The sequence below is a fragment of the Choloepus didactylus genome, chromosome 3 (assembly GCF_015220235.1).
Source record: "Choloepus didactylus isolate mChoDid1 chromosome 3, mChoDid1.pri, whole genome shotgun sequence".
NCBI lineage: Eukaryota > Metazoa > Chordata > Mammalia > Pilosa > Megalonychidae > Choloepus > Choloepus didactylus.
Window position 1 is genome coordinate 192,717,834 of NC_051309.1, and position 12,917 is coordinate 192,730,750.

Here is a 12,917-nt window from a genome sequence, read left to right on the forward strand (position 1 = left end):
AACTCTAAGTGTTAGAAGGTGAGTCTTCCATAATAGATCAGATGGAAATGGTTTTAAAATGAACAAAATGATTAATCAGTACATATTTGATTAATAGGTCCACACTCTAGGTAAACACGCACACATGTGCATTGCCTCATACCCTCCTTCTCTCTCATACTTTGAAACTCAGCTATCATGTAAACATTCTTTCTTATATATTTTCTTTTCTCCTAGACTTCGGTATTTATGATATAGGATATACCGGTGCCTTTTTTAATATGGAGGCCATCAGGAACATTTTTGAGAATTATGGATGTAAGCAATGAAACAGTGTCCATTTTTTTAAGGTTATAGTTGGTGAGATACTTCAGAGAGTCTTGTTAGCTTATATAAAGCAGTTGAAAGATTGGTACCAAATTTATATAATCAAATGATATAGATTATTAATCCAAATTATGTAATGATCAAAGAAAGATCTGTTGCTTCTTCAGAAGCATTTTATATTTGTAGTACACCTGGCAGTTAAAAAAATTATCAGTAAATTTTCTACTCCCCTGAGATACATGGAGCTTAACGATAAACCAAGCATTATATAGCTTTTAATAAACTGTGATTCTGTTTCATAATGTTTTGAGGCCATAGGTTATCAGAAATAGTATTCATGTTATTTCTCAAGAATAGCATCTGTGAAATTCTTCCAAATTGCTTTATCTCAAAACTTTTATTTGTTACATTAAGATAATGCTTATTGAAGTTTTCTTTTGACAAAATTCAGGCATTTATAGTTTTTTTAACAAATAAGTTCATTTATATAAAAGTCCCCACAAACTACAATTTGCCAGCAGACTGGGCAGCTAGATTGGTGATATGGGACAGAAAGATCTGAAATATCCAGAGGCAAAACTTCTAAGAAGCCTATTTTCTCTGCATCTGTTTTTATTATTATTATTTTGAATGGCATTTTTAGTGCAATTTTATTGAGATATACTCACACACCATATAATCTATCCAAAGCATGTGTCAGTGGCTCACAGTATCAGCATATATTTGTGCATTCATGACCGCAATTAATTTTAGAACAATTTCGTTACTCCAAAATAAAGAAAAAAAAATAAAAACAAAAAGAACACCCAAAATATCCCATACTCCTTATTCTCCTTATTATTTATATATTTTTTTGTTTTGAGTTTATTATTCATCTGCCCAAACACTGGCTAAAAGGAATGTCAGTCATGAGGTTTTCACGATCACACAGTCATGTGATAAAAGTGATATAGTTATACAATAATCATCAAGAATCAAGTCTACTGGATTACAGTTCAACAGATTAAGGTGTTTCCTTCTAGCTATTCTAATACACTAGAAACTAAAAAGGAATGTCTATATAATACATAAGAATAACCTCCAGAAGGACCTCTTGCCTCTATTTGAAATCTCTTAGCCACTAGAAACTTTGTTTCATTTCTTTCCCCACTTTTGGTCAAGAAGGCTTTCTCAATCCAGTGATGCCAGGGCCAGGCTCATCCCTAGGAGTCATGTACCACTTTTCTAGGGATACTTACACCCCTGGGATACATAGCCCTTGTGAGGGGGGAGGGTAGTGAGTTTATTTGCAGAATTAGCTGAGAGGGAGGCCACATCTGAGTAACAGAAGAGGTTTTCTGGGGTGACTCTTAGGAAAATAATTATAAGTAGATTTAGCTTCCCCTTAGCAGGAATAAATTTCTTAAGGGCAAGCCCCAAGATCGGGGGCTTGACTTATTGAATTGGAAGTCCCTAATATTTGTGAGAATATCAGTGATTTACCAGGTAGGGAAGTTTAATATTTCCACATTTCTCCCAGTCCCTCAAGTGGACTTTGCATATGTGTATATATATATATATATATATATATATATATATATATATATTTTCTGCCCAGAATATTCTGGGATGTATCAGAGTATTACATTGACCTGTACAGAATTACAAGATCTCATTCTCTAGTCTAGGTTCCATGTAATTATGTTGTTTAAATAAACTGACCATAGAAGTTAAATTAGATAGTGTACTGCAGAGAATATAAATTTTGTACCAAATAAATGTCTCTTAAAAAACAGTTAAAACTCAGGAGTAGATGTGACTGCCATAAGAGTTTACAATCTAGGAACCTTTACAATAATCCTTATTGAACATTTTGTACTCCTACATCATCGATTGCCCAACTTCTGCCCACATTCTATCCCCTCAAATTCAATTCTCAGCATTTGCTCATTATGGTTAGTTTGTATTAATGAGGATTTACAAAATTTATCCTTTCGTTTCTGGCTTATTTCACTCAACATAATATCCTCAAGTTCATCCACCTAGTTGCATGCCTCACAACTTCATTCCTTCTTGCAGCTGCTCAGTAAGTATTCCATTGTATGTGTACATCACTGTTCACTCTCCTGTTCACCCATCAATGTACCCTTAGGTCACCTCTATCCATTGCAAATCATGAACACTGCTGCTATAAACACCAGTGGGCAAATGCTTATTCAAGTCCCTGCTTTCAGTTCTTCCAAGTATATACCAAATCGTAGAGTTGCAGGGTCCTATAGCAACCCTATGCTTAGCTTCCTGTGGAACTGCCACACTGTCCTTCAGAGAGGCTGCACAGTTCTACTTCCCTACCAACAGTGAATAGGTATACCTCTCTCTCCACATCTTCTCCAGCACTTGCATCTTTCTGTTTATTTTTAAACAGTTTAATTCACACACCACACAATCCATCCTAAGTGAGCAATCAATAGCTCCCTGTATAATCACATAATTACGTATTCACCACCACAATCTATATGGGAACATTTCCATTTATTCCTCTGCATCTGTTTTAAAGTATTCTTTTCTACTCCTGCACCATTTCTCAAATGCAACTTACACTCTTCCAAACCTTCATTTCCTGATCTTCCTGCATTCCTGCTTTTCCTTTCCTAGTAGCACTGATCACTGTTAGGGAAACCACAGACACCTACCTACCTCCTTCTCTTGGGAAGTCAGAACACATGGTAAGTGCCTATCCTCTGGGCTTTCCACAATTCCTACCTCCTTTTCTACTGTGTACCATTCCACAACCTGGGAGAGAGATTAAGTCTAATGAAAAGGCCTGGCCAGACAAACTTGGAAACTGGAAACAAGCAGCCCCAGAAAACTTATCAGAGCAGAAATTCTTAGTAACAGAGGTGGCTAGGAACCACACTCAAACAGTATAGATTGGTTTCTCTTCTCCATTGTGAAGTGTGCAGATCTGCCATCTGTCTACCCTGACCTGGAGCAGTTTTCAGCCACCTCAGGACTCCAGCTGTGATGAGACTTTTTCCTCTGCTTTTTTTGGATTCTTTGTATTGTGTAAGTGAAAAGAGATTATTTGCCCTTTCTGGACTCTTTATACTGTGCAAGTAATAAAGGGATGGTTTGCTGAAAGTCTGTTGTGTCTTGAGCCCATGTTCCCATGATGCACTGTTGTAGCAGCTCACTGCACAATCACCTTTTAATACATTGACAATTTGTCTACTTATCATGTGCATTATTTATTGTCAGTCTCCCCTTCTTACCTGCAAACTCTGCAAGGGTAGGTGTTCTTACCTATATGCCAACCAGAACAGTGGTTGGCATATAGTAGTAACTAAATACATCTATATATGCTTCAAATGAATGAATGTTAACCCATGACTATTTCTAAGTTGAAACATGTATACTATTACAAAGTGCTACTTGTTTAAGCTTTACAGGGAATTAGTCTTCTTTTCTCAAAATAGCAACAACAAAGATCACCCCCAGCTTTGCTTTCACTCAGATGGTTTACACATCTGCTATCTACAGGTAGGCCCCATCAAAATTAGAAGAGGCCTGTCTGAATCTAAAGACCTTGGCATCAGCAATCCATCATTCCCGTGCATACCAGAATATTATCCTTGAACAAACTCTTATATGATTCTAAGTGGTTGTTTACCAATGCATTTAATCCCCAAATTTAACTTGGAAAAAAAACCCCAAAAAACAAATCCTTAATTATTTTTGATGTGCTCTCAAATACTTTTGAAAACAAGGCCAATATAAATAAATGCATAAAATTACTGTTGAATACACTCTTATTTCCCACTTAATTAATTTGACTTATTAATTAATTAATTACTTTTTGCTAAGGAAGATTTCCTCTTAAAAGCTGTTTGTCAAGACTGCTTTATTTCACTGGAGGATAGCATTGTGTGGGTCTCATGTTTCTCCCTATCCATCACTTGACTTTATGCAACTGCAAATTAAATCAATTTACTTTAAAAATACACTAAAAGCAGCACTGTAGAGAATAAGACATCACCGTAACTGTACAAGAGGTCTGTAAGCAAGCAGGGAGGATGTATGAAAGCTTTGCTTTCCCATTTCTTTTAGTTCCTTAGTTCCTTTTGTCCTACTTTAACCTCTTATTCTCTCAAAAGCTGTCTCCCTTAGATTATTATCTTGTCTTCCATGGAACAAGTACTGAGGGAGCAGTTGTCATACTCTAAATCAGTCATTTTCAACCATGGAACATGAAATCTGAAGTCAATATAGTTGACAGAGCCAGATTTTAGTTTTTCAAATACCAGAATAGGATAGTACAGAATAGAATGAAAAGGATCAGCCTAGTATGGAAAAGAACAGGAAATATCAGGGTACAGCTCTGTAGCAAGGGTTAGTATTACTTTATTAAACAGTTGTTTCAGTATTTATTATTTGTAAAAATATATGTATATATAGTATTCATGATAGATGTCATTGTTCTAGGTTAGAGATTTTTAACCAAAAACCTTATAATATGGGCTTTAGAATATTTATAAACCTCTTGAAATGGCATAAAAATCTGTGCATATGTGTATATTATCTATCTCTACCTATCTATCATCTTTTTTAGGGACAGAGTCATAGCTTCCATCAGGTTTTCAAATTGGGCTTATAACCCATAATTTTAGGAACCACAATCTAGGAAGAGGTATTCTCCTTAGACAAAGTCCAAGAGTCAGAGTCAGTAACACGTGATGCCAGTAAACATCTTGTGGGTTTTTGGCCCTTCTTTCACATCAAGGATGGCCATATTCTGTTGGTTTATCTGTGAGAATTACTGATCATCAAAAATGGATGGATTTGATTAGGTCATAGAAAAAAATCTCTTCCTGTAAAGGTAATTTATTCCCTGCCACTTAAACTTCACTCAATTAAAGTATCTGTTTGGTATCTTTAATGTCCAGGCCATCTCTCTAACCCTAAGAGATTTAACAGATTAATGAAGAACATTCATTTATAAAGTTCCGACTGCTGGGTATAGTTCTAGTTGATTTCACGAGGTTGTTTTGTTTAGTCATTACAAAACCGTGGGGAGGGTATTAGCTAGGGTTCCCAGGGAAACAGAACTGACGGGATACATACATAAATATTATGAGATTTATCATAGGACTTGGCACATGTGACTGTTGGGACTGGCAAGCCTGAATTCCATAGGGCAGGCAGCAAGTTGGGAACGCCAATGAAGGTTTTGGATGAACTCTCCAGGGGAAGCTGGCTGGCTGGCTGAACTTCTTCTTTTGACTCTGAAATCATCAATTCTGTTAAGAGCTTCAACTGATTGGGTGAGACTTCTCTCATTGCTGAAGGCAATCTCCTTTGCTGATTAGCCCTTGTTGCAATCAACTGACTAATGATTTAAATCCAGGAAATATCCTTACAGTAATAATTGGACCAGTTCTTGCTTGACAAACAACTGGACACAATAACCCAGCCAAGATGACACATGAACTTAACCACTGCAGTGAGTATTATTATCATCACACCAGGAAACAGAGGTGAATATGAAAAGTGCTCTACTATTGTCCCATGCAAACCAGGATATATGGTTATCCAAAATGACACTAAAATAGCTTGTTGGTTCTCTCTAGTGTATATTAGAGATGTAAGAACAGCAAATTGGTATTTTTATATCCTAGTGGTGTCATAAGGCTAATTCATTATATATATGCTAATGGATTTGTATATTATAATTTCCTATTAGTAAAATGTGTCCTTGTTTTAACAGAGATTTCTTAGTTGAATAAAGTTCAGGAATGATGAAAAAAGTGAGCTAGATGTAAATATCTGATTCTCTGATATATGGACATCACATTCAGGAAGCATTCCAATATTCAGTATAAATGTTTTAAGAAGTTGCTAAATAATGATAGCAAATAATTAGGAATTAGACACAATTTTCTTCACTGACTATAATGATAATATGAACCACTACTTTAGTGGAAATATTCTTTACCTGGGTCTAAAGATACAGGTTTGAATCTTGGCTATAAGCTCCAATAACTTTGAAATTTTGGAAAAATTGTTTTATATTCTTAAATCTAAGTTTTCTCATCTGAAAAAGGGTATATGAGTTTCTGTTCTACACACCTCCTAGTAATACTGAAAGCACTAAATTAGGTCAGATGTAAGTACTTTGGAAACTGTAAAGCATTTTAGAAATGTATATGTATATATGTGTATCAATATATGTATTAATATTTGTATTTATGCAATGCATATTACACATTTACATATATAAAATCTTTGAGATGTTTCCCTTCAAATATAAAGTTTGCATTATTTTATTACACAATTTTAGCCAAAATTCTAACCATTTCATATAATGTTTAAAATGGATTTTAAACAAATACATTTTAAACAAATACTTCTGATATCTTTAAAATAATAATGAATAAATGAAAACATTAAGGTTGGTAAAATTCTAACATACTTCATGGAACTGTTTTCCAAATATGTCCTGAAGATGGCACAATAAGTACACTTTGGTGAAATGTTATTAAAGAAGTGATTATAAGAAAAATACATTTGAGATTAAAACATTAAATTTGAAGCAAGCCTTTTCCAAGTTTGTGGAAAAGGAGACTTCTGAGCCTTTAACCAATGCCCATTGTTTTAATGTTGCAGAAGTCATTAGTTTCACTGTACCTTAATTATAACAAACAGGTAGTCAGAAAACATAGATATGACTGACAAAAGTCAGGTTAATGCATGTTGTACAGCTTTTATCAATAAATCTACCCTTTCAACTGTAAAACAGTGATAACCTCATCTGTTATCTTCTGCATAATATACAATCTACATCTAAATGCCAGTTCTTAGTAGACACATTATGGGGAAAAGGGCTGGCAGAGAGAATGGTTGAAAAATATTTGTTTTATTAAAATATAGTGGGGCCTATTCTTAGAAAAAATATTGACATGCTTCATTATTTCCGTGGGCTTGTAATACTTACAAGTTTAAAAAATGTATATTTATAATGGAGCAATTGTATTTTCTACAAAATTGAAGTAGAATTTGTGAAACTCCAGCTAATAGAAATATGGGTTCCTTGGGAAATAGATAGGTGTGAAAATTTTAACTGCCATGCTTGTTTGAGAATTGGAGGCTATGGTTCTCAGCCACCTCTGAGACTTACTTGTTTTATATCACCCACATATTGAATACTCATAGCACGAATAGTGTAGAGTCTCCACCTAAAATCCAAATATGGCTACGAATATACTTACATGTTGTGTGTATATTAGGCATGTTAACATTATGCATGTATATGTATGTTACAAAAAATCCATATGCATTCTCTTATAGCATGTTGAATAGCTACATAAATGAAAAATTCTTTTTACAAGTAAATTCATGTCTAGTTGGTTGGAGGAAGAATTGGTGTTCTTATGGGTTTTGGGAAATTGCCTTTCACTGGAAGAGAACTTCTTTACTTTGGCTGCTGAGAATAGAATTTTAGACCCAACAAAGTTGCCATGTGATAAAAGTAGAATTTAATGATTTATTGTGATGTTCCAGCAGCACTGAGATGTTAGACAGCTATTAGCAATTTGACAGTTCTGAAACAAATTTTTAAATTACTCTGTCCTGCATCAATATCCTAAGACCTCTGGAATTTTTCTACATCAAAAGCAACACTATTTTGGCCATTAGTAAATCACAGAAGAGTAAATACAGTCTTCTCATTTTAGATGGATTGTTACATAATTAAAATAAGATGTGAAATTAGATCATTTGGAATTCCATCAGTTTATAAAATCCAGAAATTTAAGCCTATCAGTTTTGAACTTTTCTTCTTGTGTTTTCTTTTTGAATAAACTATTTGCTTATTTAAGATATTTTTGTAATACTTTGTGTTCAGAACCATGGGTAATAAAAATGGCAAACATTAGAAAATTTTAGATCATGATGCTTACAAAGAAACTCTCATAAGTTATCAAAGGAAAAAATACACAGTTCAGAAGTGTCTAAATGATTAATAATTTGATTGTCAATACTGTCTCAATTTGGACCATACAGGTCAATTTGACAATGTGTGCTTGAAGATGTCAAGCTACATACTCCTGAATATTACTATACCTCCTCTATTAACAATGTTTTTAAAATTGTCCAGTTGTACATTTACGTAAGTGCTCTTTTCTAGTACGTTTCTCACTGATTGTTTCCATTGCTCTATTTTAAAGTAATCAGCAAAAGTGATGAAAAATTTAGGTTATTTTTAACAATCTGACTGAATCTCAGAGTTAGTCCATTGTTTGGAAATTCTCAAAAGAATGTAAGATCTTATTTGATTAAAAGGAAACATAGTTTCATATTTCTTTGGGCTCACCATTTTTATTGTAAAGTGGAATTTCATAAAATTTTCAAGGTTATAAAACCCTTCTGTATTGGTGTTGTGGCAGAGCCCATAGATGATAGAATAGGTAGGTTAAGTTCATTTTCTTGTGAAGGACCCCTAAGCATACCATAATGTATTTAATGAGTCCTGAGATCCATACTCTGGAATGCAGTGTCTTAGAGGACTGTCACGTAAACCCAAGGAACAAAAACATGTCATATATATATATGATGAGTATCAATGAATATTTGTCAATGAACAATGCTTATTTAATTGTTACTCTGAAATAATGAAAAGTGTTAGATAGTAGCTGAAAGGATGATAATGTACTGTGGTTATAATTCTTTGTAATTAGTTGCTTATATTTTCTTGGTTGAACAGATTTTGAATTTAGATTTTCTCTATATTATATGGGAGATAGTATAAAATGAGATTAAGCCAGTTGTCACTAACTCCTATTAATAACATCATGTTTATTTCTTTACAGCATGCTTTTATAAAACAATGGTTTTTAGTGGTCACACAAATAATAACAATGTTTTACGCACTTGAGAAAGGAAGGCAGTTGGCTTCAAGGAGTGTTAGAAAATTTACTCTTCTACCTTCATTTTCTTCATTTAATTTGTTCTAAAATCTTAAGGATGATATTTGTCATTGAATGTTTTACTTTTTTTCTAGTTGTTTCCTTATTCTGCACTTCTTTACATATTTTTTCTCTATAAAAGGTAATGTATAAACTAGATATATTTTGTAGTGTCTAAGGCCGGCTCTCAAATACGGAGTATGTCACCTACTATTCCTAAAGACTCTAAGATAGTAGTGATTACAGTGATTTAGATGTGGCATTACATTTAGAGAAGGCATTGTGAATGATTGCCAACAGTTTCTTAACGGCGTTAACACTGTTTTTTTCTGAATGAAGTTTGGGTGTTCTCAAAGCAATACCATTCATCATTGTAAGTTAAATTAATCATATAAGTCATATCTTCATCTTGCCTAAATAACCAACGTTGGCCTGTGGGAAACTTTAGCAGAATTATTGTTACGCCCCTTTGCAAAAATAAAAGGGGAGAGTTGAAAGAAAAAAGCTTGTAATTTTGTTTGTGGAAAGATCAGAATGCAACAGTATGCCCGTGGTGATGTCTTTTTTTCTTTGCTTGGAGCTCTAGGATGCCTTCACCTTTTTTTAGTAAGACTCACCTCTCAGAAAGTATTTAAAGACTTCAACACTGCATTCACAAAAGGCAGTTCCCATTGTGGTGAGATTGTTACCACCGCCATATTTTTTGGGCAGTTTGGGTGTGAGCTAAAACAGTGTGGGAACCCTGGCAATGGCCTTGCTTTCCTTCATAGCCCCTCTATCTCACCTTGCAGACCACTGCCAGTTGAGTCCTTCTCAAATACTGCTCTTATCATGACACATGGGGGAAGTTAATTTTCTTTTGACACAACAAGCAAAAAATTATTTAATCTAATCTGTTTTTCTTTTTAAGTAAGAAAATGAAAAGCCAAGCCCATGGCACAGTGAGCAATCACGTCCAGCTGTTGTTTCAAGTACTATGTAGCCCAGCATCTCTTCCTTCTGTTTCATGAAATTCATTAAATTAAGTCCATTAAATTAATCAAGTCAACTCTGCTTGGTTTTATTCCTTGATGCCTAATTTTGCACCGTGTTTTACTGTGCATGCTTCCTGTCCTCTTGAAAATAGGTGAAGTAAAATTCTTAAACAATAGCTGTCAGCCTTTTGCTCAAGGACTTTAAATGTCTCCCAGTTTTCTACTGTATCAATTCTGAATTTCATCTGTGTAATTTACAAAAGTCTGTGTTCTGTCTACTTAATTTTATTTCCTACTATTTCTCAAAATGTACTCTCTAATTAAGTCCAGTTCCTTAATGTTCTCTGAGGCTGTCATGTTCATTAACACCTTTGCTTTCCCTTGAGCCCATCATCTTGCTTCTAATGTACTTTCCCTTCCCCTATTCCTGTATAAACCCACTGTGCTGTTCTTTAGGGACAAACATGTTCCACCTCTCTATCAAACCTACACTAATTATTCATTGATCTCCCCTTTGATATTAAAGCTTTCAGTTTTTTTCTTGCAAAAATCAGTCCTTAAATTATTCATACACCTTTTATTGACTCCTTAACTATATTATAAACTATAGACTTTTTATGAATAGGGCATATTTCTTAAACATCTTGTTTGCAACAGTCTAATATAAGGTTGAGGTCTCATCCAATAGGCACTTTATGGAAGATATCTGACCTCTGTCAGCTCTTTCATTTATTACCAATGTTTAGATAATACCCAGCATTTACGGTAGAAACAGATAGTGCTCTCCAAATTTCCCTGCTGCTCTTCCCAATTCCTAAACTTTCAGGCTGTTCTGGCCAATGAGCTATGAGCAGAAATCCCAAGTCACTTCCAGCTGAGGTAGATATTAGTTGACTTACTTCCTTGGTCACTCTCTTTTCCCCTGTGACTTCAGAGGCACATATTCCAGATATCAGAGTAGCAAGAGGAAACAGGACCATGCAAACTGCATTGAGTTTAGGTGGATAAAAAATACATGCATGTTGTTTTAAGCAATGGAGATCTTGAAGTTTGTCTCTTGCAGAAGCTGACTTCAAATTATCCTCCCAAGTATGGGATTAAAATTATTGTATATATGGTTTAAAGAATATTCAATTATGTGTATATATGTTTTATAGACTCAAAGTATTAAGCCAGATATCTTTATTAATCCAGCACTCAATAGAGTTGAGTGATCAATTTAAGAACCTCTTCAAAGTAAATTAAAATAGTTGATGTCTACAGCAAATAGGCAAATGTTTCCTGATTTTCTCAGTTACAGCAAATGTTGGCTCTGGTTTCATTTTGGTATCAAACTTTGTCGATACTATCTCTGAATCTCCTGAAAAGGTGTAATCTTAGTTGGGAATACTATTGGCTAGTGACTGGACATTTTATTCAAAGTTTTTCTTTTGGTTTTAAAAAACAAACTTCTGCTAAAAGAACTTGTTCCATTTAGGTTTTGTTAAAGTGTTACAACATGTACAAGAGTATTCTGAATTCTAAGGAAAGTTAAACATTATGTAGTCTTAATTTATAATACAATGAAAAAAATGTGGGTGAGAAAGTCAAGGGGTAGAGGTGAAATTGACACTCCATAACTTCATTTGTACTCTAACCGTATTTCCTTATTAAAGAGCTTTCAGACAGCCACATGGTAAGGAATGTTAAAAAAAAAAAAAAAAAAAAAACAAAAAAAACTCAACTCCTGAGGAAATCTATACTTTTTATACTTCTATTATTTTAAAAGCAAAGTTTTAAATTTCAGGTTTTCTAATTTTTATCTTTATTAGCCATGGGTATATGCTGCTATGGTGATTTAATAAGAATTATTCCTATCTATGTTATTAAGAACCTCTAGTCTTATTTTATATATTTAAAATATATAAGGATTGACAAAGACTAAAAAATTCCAGGTAACAGATAAATATATAACTTACATAAGACAGATAACATATATATGACTATAAGTGATGCTTAGAAGATGGAATGTCATCTACTATTGGTAGAAATGTATGGTACACCATTTGGAAATGTTCATCAAGATACTTAAAACATTTGTGGTTTTTTTTTTTTTCCTGAGTAATTCCACTTCTCAAAATCTATCTTAAAGAAATAATCAGCAATAATATCATGCATGTGTGTACACTGATATTTGCTAAATTTTTTAAATTTATTAAAATATAAAGACCCTAAATGGCTAAAACTAGGAGCATGAGTAAATATATTTTGGTACATTTTGATTATTTTCAGTCATTAAAAAACATATTGAGAGAGCTTTGAAAGTATTTAATGTTTGCAATGTTAAAAGAAAAACAAGATATGAAACTACATATATTCTATGACTACAATTTAATACAAGTGTATGTAACTATCTAGAAACAGAAATGAAAATAAATACATAAAATTTTGCACAGTGAAATTTGCTAGTGATTTTTGTCTTTTTGTATTTTGTATATTTCTACATCAAGGATACACAGTCAATTCTCATTATTCATGGTAGTTATGTTCTATAAAGTTGAATGAACACTGAATTAGCTAATTCTGAGCCATCTCTCCTACAGAAAACACATTAGGTTCCTGTGAGCTTCTAGTCACAATATTTTCTCCAACTGATCACTGCGTACCATTGCTTTACATGTGTTTTTGTTTAAAGACACCTTATTTAATAAATATTGTT